Source organism: Oryza sativa, chromosome 1 (genome assembly GCF_034140825.1).
Source record: "Oryza sativa Japonica Group chromosome 1, ASM3414082v1".
NCBI lineage: Eukaryota > Viridiplantae > Streptophyta > Magnoliopsida > Poales > Poaceae > Oryza > Oryza sativa.
Window position 1 is genome coordinate 18,438,329 of NC_089035.1, and position 13,659 is coordinate 18,451,987.

Genomic DNA, 13,659 nt, shown 5'->3' on the forward strand with positions numbered 1-13,659 from the left:
CGTTCTTGTTAAGTTCACGTTTCGTCCACCTACGTTCGTTCGTTCACGTGCGTTCACGTTAACGTACGTTAAGTTCATGTTCGCGTTCTTGTTAAGTTCACTTTTCGTTCACGCACGTTCGTTCGTTTACGTACGTTCACATACAACGTTAAGTTCACGTTCGTTCACGTTCACGTTAGGTTTACGTTCGTTCGCGTTCATGTTCTCGTTCACGTACGTTTCGTTCGTTCACGTTCGTTCACGTTCTCGTTCACGTTCGTTCGTTCGTTCACGTTCACGTACGTTTCGTTCGTTCACGATCGTTCGTTCGTTCACGTGGCGGCAGCGGAGCGGTGGTGTGGCGGCAGCGGAGCGGCGGCGTGGCGGCGCGGCTGCGGCTTGGCGCGGCGGCGGAGTGGCGCGCGGCGCGGCGACGGCGTGGCGGCGCGGCTGCGGCTTGGCGCGGCGGCGGAGTGGCGCGCGGCGCGGCGGCGGCGTAGCAGCGCGGCAGTGGCGTGCTGCGGCGGCGTCGTGGCGTCCTGGCGTTGTGCCGCCGCGGCGGCGTGGCGCGGCCCGGCGTCGTGGCGCGGCGGCGCGGTGGCCCGGCTTCGTCGGCACTGCCGGCGCGACGTCGTCGCCGGTGGCTGCCGTATCGAGGTCGGGGTCGGCATCGTCGGCGCGGCGGAGTCGTGTTCGGCCGCGACGACGTCGGCGGCGGCGTCGGCAACGAGGCGGCCGGCGGCGGTTTGGGGAGAGAGAGAGAGAGATCAAGGTTGGAGAGAGAGGGAGGCGGCGGCGGCTCTCACCCTAGAGATGCGGCGGCGGCGGAGGTGGCAGAGGCGGCGGAGGCGGCGACGACGACGCCCGCGAGACAACGGCGAGATACGACGGCGGCGTCGGCGCGGGGATGCCCTAGGCAGTGGCGGCGAAGGAGAAGCCGAGAGAGATCGATCGGGGAAAAAACTTCTAAGTGTTGGTGGAGAAGACGAGGGCGCGCATCGGGAATATATATATACCCCTAAATCTTTAGTCCCGGTTGATGAGAACAAGAACAACTGGGAGTAAAGATCTTATCAATCGGGACTAAAGATAAGATCTTTACTCCCGGTTGTTCTCAACAACCGGGAGTAAAGATATCATTACTCCCGGTTGTTCTCATCAACCGGGACTAAAGATAATTTCCCTCTATTTTCAAATTCTTTTTAAACCCGGTTAGGGTTAAGAACCAGGACTACTGATAAACGCACTGAATATTGATTTCCATTACATATGTGTTTCTAAAATAGAAAATAATGCACTAAAATTATTTAAAGTCGAAAAATTAATGACAATTACTTCGAAAAATTATTGTTGTCTGTAGTAAATTAAGTGGATAAAACGTAATAAGCAAATATATGATTTAAAATTAATAAAAATTCTAATAATCATATATAATTAGCATATGAATGATATTAAATTAATTGTTAAAAACTCTAATTAACATATGTAAATGCCACATGTATGATTTAAAACTTTTAAAAATCCTAATTATCGCATATAACTAGCATATGCATGATTTAAAATTGTTAAAAACTCTAAGTAACATATGTAAATGCCACATGCATGATTTAAAACTTTTAAAAATTCTAATTATCGCATATAACTAGCATATGCATGATTTAAAATTGTTAAAAACTCTAAGTAACATATGTAAATGCCACATGCATCATTTAAAACTTTTAAAAATTCTAATTATTGCATATAACTAGCATATACATGATTTAAAACTGTTAAAACCTCTAATAATCGTACGTAATTAACATATGCCATACAACAATTGATTTATATGGATAATCAATACATCCAAAATAGTTTACATCGTGTATACAATAATTACGGCAATACATCGGCGGTGACGGTTGACCGCACGTACTATCTCCTCACTATTGTTCCCTCCTTGTGATCGCTACGTGAGTAAGGGGTGTCTTCATTTGATAGGAGGATGCTAGGGTCAATCATCACCGTGGAAGGGGGTTGCCCATCCAACTAATCGTAATCCTCGTCAGTCTTGTCCTCAACTCCGACGATTTTTCTTTTGCCTGGGTGAACCACGTGACGCTTCGGCTCGTCATGCCCTCTACCCTTCTTTCCTTTGCTAGACATGTCCTTCACGTAAAAGACTTGCGTTACATCATTGGCAAGGACAAAAGGTTCGTCCGAGTATCCAACCTTGTTAAGGTCAACCGTTGTCATCCCACTGTCATCAATCATTACGCCTCCACCAGTCAACCTAACCCATTGGCACCGGAACAGAGGGACCTTGAGAGGACCATAGTCAAGTTCCCATATGTCCTCGATGGCACCGTAATACGTGCCGGTTGTTCCATCGTGTCCCATGGCATCGATACGAACTGCGCTGTTTTGGTTCATGCTCTTCATGTCTTGGGCTCTCGTGTAGAATGTGTACCCATTGATCTCATATCCCTGGAATGTCGCGATCGACCCAGATGGTCCCCTCGCCAGGAAGGCCAGTTGTTGGTTGATCGTCTCGTTACCCATGAGATGTTGTCGTAGCCACGCGGGGAAAGTATCAATGTGATGCCGTGTAATCCATGCATCGGACTTACCGATGTTTCTAGCGTGAACTAGAGCCAAGTGCTCCTCGATGTAAGGAGCTACCAATGAAGATTGTTGCAGAACCGTGAAATGGGCTTTACGGAATAAATTGTTGTCTACCGTCATTATTGCTTTCCTTCCGAGAGTTCCCTTTCCCCGTAGTCTCCCTTCATGGCGTGATTCAGGTACCCTGATTGGGCGAAGGTTTTCAATAAATTTTACGCAAAATTCGATGACCTCCTCTGTTCCATACCCCTTGGCGATGCTTGCCTCTGGACGAGCACGGTTACGAACATACTTCTTCAGAACACGCCATGTACCTCTCGAAAGAAAACATGTTGTGTAGGTACACATGCCCGAGAATACTGTTCTCTTTGACAAGGTGACAAAGCATATGCTTCATTATATTGAAAAATGAAGGTGGAAATATCAACTCAAAACTGACAAGACATTGCACCACATCATTCTGAAGGGCTTCTAATCTATCCGGGTCGATAACCTTCTGCAAAATTGCGTTCATGAAAGCACATAGCTTTGTTATTGTTGCCCGGACATTGTCTGGAAGGATACCCCTTATTACAACTGGTAGCAGTTGTGTCATCAACACGTGACAGTCATGAGACTTTAGGTTTATGAACTTCTTCTCCTTCGTGCTTATTATTCGGTTGATATTCGTGGAGTATCCAGACAGTACCTTTATGCTCTCCAAGCATTCAAACATACTTTCCTTCTCTGCCTTGCTAAGAGTGTAGCTGGCTGGACTCAAGTAATGGCTTCCTTTCTCCTTTGGTTCCGGGTGAAGGTCGCCGAGTTGTTCCATATGCTTTAGATCATTACATGCTTCCAATGTATCTTTCAACTTTCCATATACACCTAGGAAGCCAAGAAGGTTTACGCAAAGGTTCTTAGTGAGGTGCATCACGTCAATTGCGTGGCAGACGTCCAAGAATTCCCAATAGGGTAACTCCCAAAATATAGAGTTCTTTTTCCACATCGCTGCGTGACCACCTTCGCTCTCTATAGGCTGGCTTCCAGGCCCCTTTCAGAACACTACTTTAAGGTCTTTAACCATAGCAAACACTGTTTTCCCGCTGCGATATTTAGGCTTCGTACGGTGGTCCGCCTTATGTTCAAAGTGCTTGCCTTTCTTCCGTACCGGGTGGTTTGCAGCAAGGAATCGACGATGACCCATGTACACAACCTTCCTACAGTGCTTACGATACGTACTTTCTGTTTCATCCATACAGTGAGTGCAAGCCTTGTACCCCTTGTTGGACTGACCGGAAAGGTTGCTAAGTGCAGGCCAATCGTTAATGGTTACGAACAGCAGCGCTCGTAGGTTAAACTCCTCCTGTTTGTTCTCGTCCCACACGGGGACACCTTCCTTTTTCCATAACAGTTTAAGATCTTCGACCAGTGGTCCTAGGTACACATCGATGTCGTTACCAAGTTGCTTGGGGCCTTGAATAATAATTGGTATCATTATGTACTTCCTCTTCATACATAGCCAGGAGGGAGGTTGTAGATACACATCGTAACGGGCCAAGTGTGTCACGACCGGAAATAACCCAACGGGCGTTCCTTACGTGCGTGTATTATTCCTTGTCCTAGGAGGCAAGGTACACCAAAAGTTGATACAATTCAGAGTTTAACAAGCGGAAGCGTAAATAATTAATTTATTACATGGGCGGCGAAGGCCCAGCACACAAGAAGACAAACGAAAAACAGCGGAAGACTAGGGCGACGACCATAGGCGCTTGACGGCAGGCACGAGCTAGACACCAAAGCCTTCATCATCCAGGAACTCCTCTTCTGGGTTTGGGAAAAATTGAGCAAGACTGAGTACAACCACCATACTCAACAAGACACACCCACAAGTGCAGAATAAATGCAAGGGAGTACAAGGGGGTTATAATATGAGGGGTTAGGGTTTGCAGTAAACAGCATTAAAAGACACTTAGTTGCTCAAAGCTTATTTTGTAAATACGATCCTAGAGCTATACAAGATTATTAATCAAGGCCATGAACCCACACGAACCTGCCTTAACCCAAGGCCTACGATGATTCAGACCGAACTGGCAACCCGACCCTGGGTCCCAGCTCGTCCCAAGCCAACCCAGGCCAACCATTCCATATTTTAGTTGTTAAGCAGGTTTTAAGAATTAAAACACTAACTTGGGTACATTGCTAGGCTTGCCCATAACCGAGGGCGCGGCTATTCGAATAGGTTATACTCTGATCAGAGGTGTACATCTTTACCCACAAGACACATCTTCCTCACGTGTAACCACATGCCACATACCACCACGGTATACGGACGGAAGATGTGACATAGTTTCCAACCCATCCTAGCCATAGACAAGAGTACCGACCCAACCCCACCTACGGCCGGAACCTCCGGGACAGGTAGGCAGGACTGAGCCCCTAGCAGCAGGACACCAGCCCTGTGCCATGACATCTCGACTACCAGGCCGCAGCTCGTGTAGCCTTCATTTGCCCTAGAGATGTCCATCGACCCCCGACTTCGTCCATCTCCATCCGTGTACTTTTGTTTATAACCAGACTGAGCCACAAACTAAGCCTTACCCACTAGACATGTGGAAGTACGGTAGTGCTTTGCAACAGAAGCCCGAAGACCGGTCCTTATATGGCCGAGGCGCTACTATCAAAACCATGCACCCCGAGCCCAGCCTAAAACCATTTTGAGGATTTTGAATAGAGGGGGAGGTGTGAATCCAATTCCACAATAATCCAACCATTCCATAGTGTCCAGGTGATATGAATACTCCCAAAGTCTAGAGTTGTAAAACCACCTAATGTTGCCTAATTAACCAGCGAAGCATCTACCTAAATTCATACTAGTGGTACCACGCATAGGGTACCCACTAGTTGGAGGTTTTGTTTAGTCTAGGGTGAACAAGGTAATAATAATAATAGCAATAATAATAAGGTCATAACAAAGGTAAATAGGCATGGCTAAATAAAACAGTGATAACGCGGGAATTTAAATAAAGCGATAATGCATTAATTTAAATCAAAATAATTTTATAAACTGGGATTCAATATGTTCAAGGATGATGTGACTTGCCTTGCTCGCTTTCCCAAACGTCGGCTTCAACCTCCACGAAGAGCGGATCTTCCGAAGCTGCAGCGTCTACACGACCAATGGAAAATAAAAAGGCTTTTACTCTAATAAACTTCATATAACAAGTAGGAACAAAGCACAAAAATGGGTTCTTGACTTCTTAAGGAAAAATTAGAGACTTGAACGGTCCAATTCCGAGTTCAAATGGCCAAGTTATGGCCATTTGAGGTTTATATGCTCTTTAAATGAATATTTACGAATTTCTTCATTTAAATTTTAATTTAAAAATGGATTATTGCGTCAGCCGAGGGGGAGGGGGGCGCGGACCGGGTCCACGGGAGTGGGGCCCACGTGGCAGCCTCACGGTCCACGGTGGACCGGGCGCACCCGGGCTCGCACCGGCCGGCGCCGTGGGCCCCACGCGTCAGCCGCACCCGAGGGCGCGGGCGGCTGACGGCCGGGCCCCACGCGGCAGCCGCTCGGCGCGCCCGAAGGCGGCCACGTCGGCGTGGCCGGCGGGAGGCGGCGCGCCTGCGCCCCTATGGTCGCCGGCGGCAGCCATAGGCGCGGCGGAGCGGCGTCCGAGAGAGGGGAGGGAAAGGGGGAAACGAGGCGGCGGTCCACGGCTCACTCTAGGTCGACGGCGACGACGAAAAAGGCGACCGGAGCGGAGGAAGGCAGCGGCGCGGCTCGGGCGGACGGGGACGGCGGCGCTCTGGCGGTCGGCGAGCTCGACAAGGGGGTGGACGGTGACGGCGGCGGTGCGGCGAAGCCGGAGAAGGCGACGCTGGGGCGGGAAACGGTCCCGGCGAGCGGAGAGAGCCGGCCGAAGGTCGTCGGCGACGGAGGAGAGAGAGGGCGACGGCGCGAGCTCGATTCCGGCGAGGAGAAGGTGCGGCAAAAGGGTGGAAACGGGCGAAGGAGGTGCGGGGAGGGTTTAAATGGGGTTGGAAGGGGGAGAGGGCGGCCGGGGAAGGAAGGAAACCGGCCGGGAGGTCCGACCGCCATCAATGGCGCCGGCGAGATTTGCGGGAGCAAATCCAGCCGTTTGAATGCGAGAGAGAGAGAGAGGGGAAAATGGGGGGAAACGGGGAGGGGATCACGGGGAGTAATTCCCCCCTATTGATTTCACGCGGGGACGACGGGAGGCGGCGGGATTCACGGCGGCGGCGGCGCTAGGCGCGGGCGAGGCGGCGGGAGCGGCGGGAGGAAGGAGATGACGGGTGGGCCCCACCCGTCAGCGAGGGTGGCGGGCGGGCCCACCCGTCAGCGGCGCGCGCGTGGGGAGAGGCCGGATGGGCCGCGGGGAGAGAAGGGAGAGGGGGAGGGAAATGGGCCGAGCCGACCCAAGAGAGGGAAGGGGGATTTTTAGGGTTTTTCTTTTTATAAAACATTTTTAACTTTGTTTATTTCTTAACAATTATTATTTGTGCTCTGAAAATTCCACTAAAATTTATTTACACATTTTAGGCTTTTAGGAAATATACAAAAAATCCTCCAAGCCTTTATTGACTTTTAACTTTGCACATTTTAATTTTTAAAGGCTTTCACAAGGATTTTAATTATTCTAGGCATAATTTAGAGGATGTATTTTAGGGTTGTTTTGGGGCGCGACAAAGTGCTATGGCTGCTGCTCATCTCTCCAAAAGGATTCATGCCATCCGTACTTAAACCAAACCGTATGTTTCATGCGTCCTTTTCAAAGTCTTTAAATTTTTTGCCGATGTTTCGCCACTGCGAACCATCGGCGGGGTGTCTCAGCATCCCGTCCTGTTGACGCTCTTCAGCGTGCCATCGCATCGTTCTAGCATTCCCCTTATTCCTGAACAAATGCCTTAGCCGTGGTATTATAGGGAAATACCACATCACCTTATCAGGAATTCTCTTCTTTGTTAGCTGCCCGTCAACTTCTCCTGGATCGTCTCGTCTAATCTTGTATCGTAGTGCTTTGCAAACAGGGCATGCTTCTAGGTTCTCGTACTCCTCACCGCGATATAGGATACAATCATTCGGACATGCATGGATCTTCTAAACTTCCAGTCCTAGAGGGCAGACTATCTTCTTAGCCTCGTACGTTGTCTCAGGCAATTTGTTTCCCTCCGGAAGAATGTTCTTGACGAGTTTCAATAAATCACCAAATGCCTTGTCACTAACACCATTTTTTGCCTTCCATTGCAAGAACTCCAGAGTGGTATCCAACTTTTTGTGCCCCTGCTCGCAACCTGGGTACAACGACGTTCTGTAGTCCTCTAACATCTTGTCCAATTTATGGGCCCCCTTTTCACTTTCGCAGTCCTCCTTGGCGTCCTGCAACATCTGACCAAGATCATCCGCAACGTCGTTACCATCAGCATCCCTTTCCTCCTCGCCCATTTGATTTCCTTCAAATCCAGCGTCCTGACTAAAGTCCGGAATATTATCGTCTTCCACTTCATCTTCTTCCATTTCAACCCCTTCCTCTCCGTGGGATGTCCAACAGTTATAGCTTGGCATGAACCCCGACTCAAACAAATGGAAATGAATAGTCCTGGATGCAGAATACTCCTTCTGATTCTTACACTTATTGCATGGACAACAAATAAAACCCTTATGCCTGTTAGCTTCGGCCACTCTCAAAAAATAATGCACGCCGTCAATAAACTCTTTGGACCGCCGGTCAGCGTACATCCATTGCCGATCCATCTACATGAAAAGAAAAAAAATCATACATAAATAATTATTCGTACAATAATGACAGTCATACAATAATTATAAAATAATTACAAACTCTTTCAACAGTCATACAATAATGACATATCATTATTCATACAAAAATTATAAAATATTACACCAAATAATTCTTATTTACTATTTCTAAAGTTTTAAACTAATATTAATGTGTTGTACTTCTTTTAATTTTCATTTTAGTTTGTTTTCTATTATTTAAGATTAACTTTCACTATATTTTCCTTCTCAACTATTTTATAAAACCTTCTTTAGCAAATAAACTAAATTTCTATATATTCTTTCTTCCCCCACACAAATTTTCTCTCTCATCAACTTACAACTAAATTTTGGAGACAAAAAAGTGTGCAAAACATAGCTCCAAATGTAATATGACAAAAAAAAACATTGGAGGATGAAGTTACTAACCTTTTAGGCACCTCCGATTTGTATATAATCACCAAAATAAATTCACTAGAAATTTTGGCATGACCTCCCCTCTTTTTTGAAGAAATTTTGAAGCTTGCTCGGGCAGCTGGAGCAGGAAGAAGACATATATATAGGGGTGGGACTTTAGTCCCGGTTGGTGTTATGAACCGGGGCTAAAGATCCCCGTGATCTTTAGTCCCGGTTGGTAACACTAACCGGGACTAAAGTTACGATCTTTAGTCCCGGTTGGTAATCCGGGGGAGGCCTGGCAGGCCCTGACAGCATTTGAACCGAGACTAAAGATCATCTTTAGTCCGGGACTAAAAATTAAATATGTCCGTTACCCTTTTTAACCGGGACTAAAATCATCTTTAGCCCCGGTTTTTATTGCAACCGAAACTATTGTGGAATTCGGCCGACCGACGAAAGATGGTTTCTCCACCAGTGTAGAACAGCCTCCTGTATCCATGCACCATCTAGACCATCAGTACACTGAATAGAAAAAAGTTAAAAATTAGTTAAAAAAGACAAATCTAGACAGGAAATCCGGTCCCGTTCACAGGGTCCAGATGAAATGAAAGGTATGGACTTACAATTTGGCAGAAGATGGAGTGATTAATAAAAACACACACACACAATTTTGCAACGGACGAAGAGAAGACATGTCATGATCTGACGGTATCTCGATGTAGTAAGAAAAGATCAGAGCAGCCAGGCAGAAGGAAGAATTCTTAGAATGAATTAACCACATGAGCTTGCATTTTTTAGATAAAGGATTATCAAACCCGGCCTCTACACCTTTGTGGGGTATACACAGCCAAAATCCGAACACGAGTACATAAGACTCTCCCTAATAAAAGGGTACAAAATGCATCAACTGACCTCTCCCATTACATAAGAGATGACAGCACAAACAAAGGTTTTAAGAACAACAAACGAAGAAAAGACTAGGCTTCCAATCTTCTTCTAAGGTTCCAGCCATACACGGAGAAGAATTCCACCACATGCTTCTCCAACACTTTGCAATAGTTCTTAACTATTTCTTCATCGGTTCCCTTAAGAAGCAAAGACCAAGTCCTTGCCCAATGTGTTCCCATGAAAATGATCTGCAAGAAAGATGTAGGATTGGAGCCATTAAAGACCACATCATTCCTATATAATCAAATTGCCCAAAGAAATACAGCTATGCCCACACACAATATTCTCTTGAGCCTAGGTTCAACACAATTCAGCCAATTCCCAAACATTTGAGACATGCTACACGGTTGCCTAATCCCAAATGTAAAAAGGAGCGCACTCCAAATATATCTAGCCATTGAGCAATCAAAGAAAAGGTGTTGTATTGTTTCCTTAGAGTTACAAAAACAGCAACTTAGGCTACCCTTCCACCTTCTCTTTGCTAGATTATCCTTAGTGAGAATTACCCCTTCCTTGAGGTACCACAATAAAATTTTGATTTTAAGTGGAATTTTGAGCTTCCAAATGAAATTCTTCCTAGGAACCAGCCCTTCATACATGAGGAACTTGTACATAGATTTTACTGTGAAAATGCCTTCTTTATTGTTTTTCCAAAAGAAGCGATCTTTCTGATCTGTCAATACAGTGTTAACAACTTTCGACACTAGCTCATACCAGGCTTCCAAGTTTCTTCCCACTATTGATCTTCTGAAAGACAGATTTAACGGTATTCCACTCATTACCTTGGCCACCACCTTATTTTTATTTCTAACTAGATTGTAGAGGTTAGGATACTCCTTCTCAAAGGATTGAACTCCTATCCAACAATCCTCCCAAAATCTTACTTGTGAGCCATCTTGTAATAAGAAGGAACCGAACCTTTGAAAAGACTCTTTGGCTAATATGAGACTAGCCCAAAAATGTAAGTCCCCTGGTCTTTTTTGGACTTGCAAAATGGTTTTCTTTGTCAAATATTTTTTCCTAAGCAAAATTTGGTCTTGCATAGACCAGATATAATATAAATATGGCTGTATGAGAAAACATCAAACACCACTTCCCATATTTCCTAATTCCTGTCATTAACAAACGAATCACATTACAACATAACATGTATAATTTCTAGGTACATCAATAATATTAGTAATATAATCATCTAAAAATATTGATACAATGCAAGCAGTAGAAATCTGAAGTGCCGAATCAGCGTGGAAATAATTTTGTTGAATAACCATCCTTGATTTTTATTTGTGACGAACAACCACCTTACTGTATTATAGCTCTCTTCCTAGTACTATTTCAATTAGTGTATATGAAAAAAAAAACAAATATTCAATTAGTATTCATACATTGACAGTAGATCATGCCCACATTGTTGTTTGTGATGACATTCTTCCTTTTGAAGAGAACTGCTCAGTCAATGTACAGGATGCAAGTAAATAATTAAGGAGTTAGTTAATGTCAGCGTTGATTAAAAAAAGATGTGAAGGTGAACTTTTATCAATCATGGAAAAAATTGACCTATAAACAGTGGCAAAATTATGAATAGTGTATCTGGCATGTACTAACATTTAGTTTTGTATGGGGCCTATGGGCTAGTAGATTAAATGAGAAGAGTGCAAATACCGTGTTGTGGCATGTACAGAAGTGACCATGATCCCTAGCCTTCACACATTACAATAACCATCCTTCACATATGCGCTGCAAACTCAATTCGTCAAACAAATACACGCTGCTAACATACTGCATCTGGCAGGCGGTGTTGTTTTCCATCACCTCGTTGTCTTCCCCTGTTAAAAAACCCTGACAAATTAGGAAGAAAAAACAAAATAGATGATGGACTGATAGTCTGATACAGGGAGATCAGACTCATAGTCCCTCATAAATCAGGAATCACAATTTTAGATCATGGACTAAGACGTACAGGCAGATCAGGCTTATAGGCCAAGTTTGTAGAGCTCATCGATAAGGTCGTGCTGGCGTTGACATTGAAGTCAGCCAGGCTATTGCAACTGCAAGCCCTCGACAACATCACCGATCCTGTCCTGTGACCGAGATCCTCTCCATCGGCAGCGGCCGAGGCTGCGTGTCAGCCTATGCAGCCAACCCGATGGGTGATGGCCGGCGTACCTCGTTAAAACCTTCTGATCCTGCAGCAGGAGGTTGAGTGTAACGCCCCGATTTTCGTTGGGGATTAAAAATCAATTAGTAATGCATTTTCTAGGAATTATATTAAAATTTAAAGTAATTTAATCAAGGGAAATTATAAAGGAAATTAAAATTTTCTTTAAAAATCATTGGCCGGAAATATTTTGAAATATTCTCTGTGCCTAAATATACTCTCCGGATTTTTCTGTAAATTTTCTAAGAAATAATTTTAATAGCACAAAGTTCATTTAACCAATTAAATAAAAAGAAAAACAATTAAAATCCCCCTCTTTCCTTTCGGGCCTCCTTTCGGCCCAAGTTCTCCCTTCTTTTGGGCCGGCCCAGCTCCTCCCCCTCCCTCTCCCGCAAGTCCTCTTTGCATCCCTCCATCGGCCTCCTCCCCCTTCTCTCGCCGACAAGTGGGACCGCGGGCCCACTCGTCAGCTTCTCCCCTTACCTCCATCCGGCCGGCTGCAACCGCCATGGCTGCCGGTTTCGCCCCACGATGCCGCGCTTCCCGCGCTCCACCTCACCTCGCGAGCACGTGGACTCGATCCCCACCTCCTCCTCCCCCATTTCCCCCACTCCTCCCCGCAAAATCAGCGCCGAACCGCCGCCAACCTTCCCACGTCGGCGCCCCACATCGCCGGTCGGTTCCCGCCTTTCTCGGTCCCGATTTCCACCTCCCGGACCTATAAAAAGCATCCCCGGGGCCCCCTCTCCCATTTTCCCCAAATCCCCGGGCTCGCCGCGCCCCCTATCGCTCTCCCCACGCCGAGCCATGCGCAGCCGCCCGCCGGAGCTCTCTAGCCGCACCTCGCCGCCGCCCTAGTCACCGTCGCGCCACGCCACTTGCGCCGTCGGCAACGCCGTGCCAAGCTCTACCTCGGCATCCCCTCCGTTTCCCCAAAATACCACCTAAAGCACCTCTCCACCGTGCTCCCTCTCTCCACCGCCTCCCATCGCATTCAGCCGTGCACCATCGTCGCTCCCGTCCACCCCGCACTGCGCCGTCGCTTTTCCCGCCACCGCAGCCATCGTGAGCACCCCGTCCACCGCTCCATTTCCCCAATCCACTGCCGAAACCCTACCGCCACCACATACAAATAAATCATAATATTAAACATATAACTATATAAGCTAACATTATCACCTCACATAAATATTGCCTAGATATGTATACGACAATACTAGACATGAATATATCAAATATACGAAACATAGTTAAAACATACCGACGATTTTGTTCTAGACGAGGCGCGGCACTCACTGCCCATACGACGTGCGGTACAAAATATTGATGACAACACACATCGATGGAACATAGGAAAATGAGCCACAGTGGATGAACAATGAGCAGTCGTGCGGAGCACTTCCAAATCTTATCCGCCCTCTCTGGCTAGGTGCAGGATGTTAAAGGCAACTGTTGCATATAGCTGCTCTCCCGGATGCCCGTGCATGGTGGCGGGCGTGATGGAGTAAACAATGAGCAATGGGGCAATACAAAAGAGAAGGCAATTGTTTTCATGTAAGTTGCATATAGACGGCGGTTTGGTATTTATAGAGATACTGCAACGTGTGATCAAGAGGCTTGTATGATATCCACGCCACGCAGCAGACCATCCAGTGAGTTTAACAAACAAACATCGGATAATTCGTTAAATACAATAAAGCAGAGCTATAGAAAAAAGCGGCGTATGCGCGACCATTTGGAGCCCCATGCCTGAGCCCGGCCTGACGAGGGGTACGAGCATGCACATTTCTCT

General features: G+C 46.5%; 1 long non-coding RNA gene across 3 annotated transcripts; it reads right to left on the reverse strand.

Annotated features, from left to right (window-relative positions):
• Window positions 1-9,528: 9,528 nt before the first annotated feature.
• LOC4324020 (uncharacterized) lies at window positions 9,529-13,236 on the reverse strand. 3 transcript variants are annotated; one of them, XR_001544300.3, is made up of 5 exons: window positions 13,129-13,236; window positions 11,670-12,980; window positions 11,372-11,535; window positions 11,095-11,154; window positions 9,529-9,897 (listed from the first exon to the last, which is right to left on the reverse strand). It is a non-coding gene; the product is annotated as an uncharacterized lncRNA (long non-coding RNA). The 3 variants fall into 3 exon arrangements; XR_010740540.1 differs by lacking the exon at window positions 13,129-13,236 and having other exon boundaries at window positions 11,670-13,012; XR_001544299.3 differs by lacking the exons at window positions 11,095-11,154; window positions 13,129-13,236 and having other exon boundaries at window positions 11,670-13,005.
• Between the last annotated feature and the right edge of the window lie 423 nt (window positions 13,237-13,659).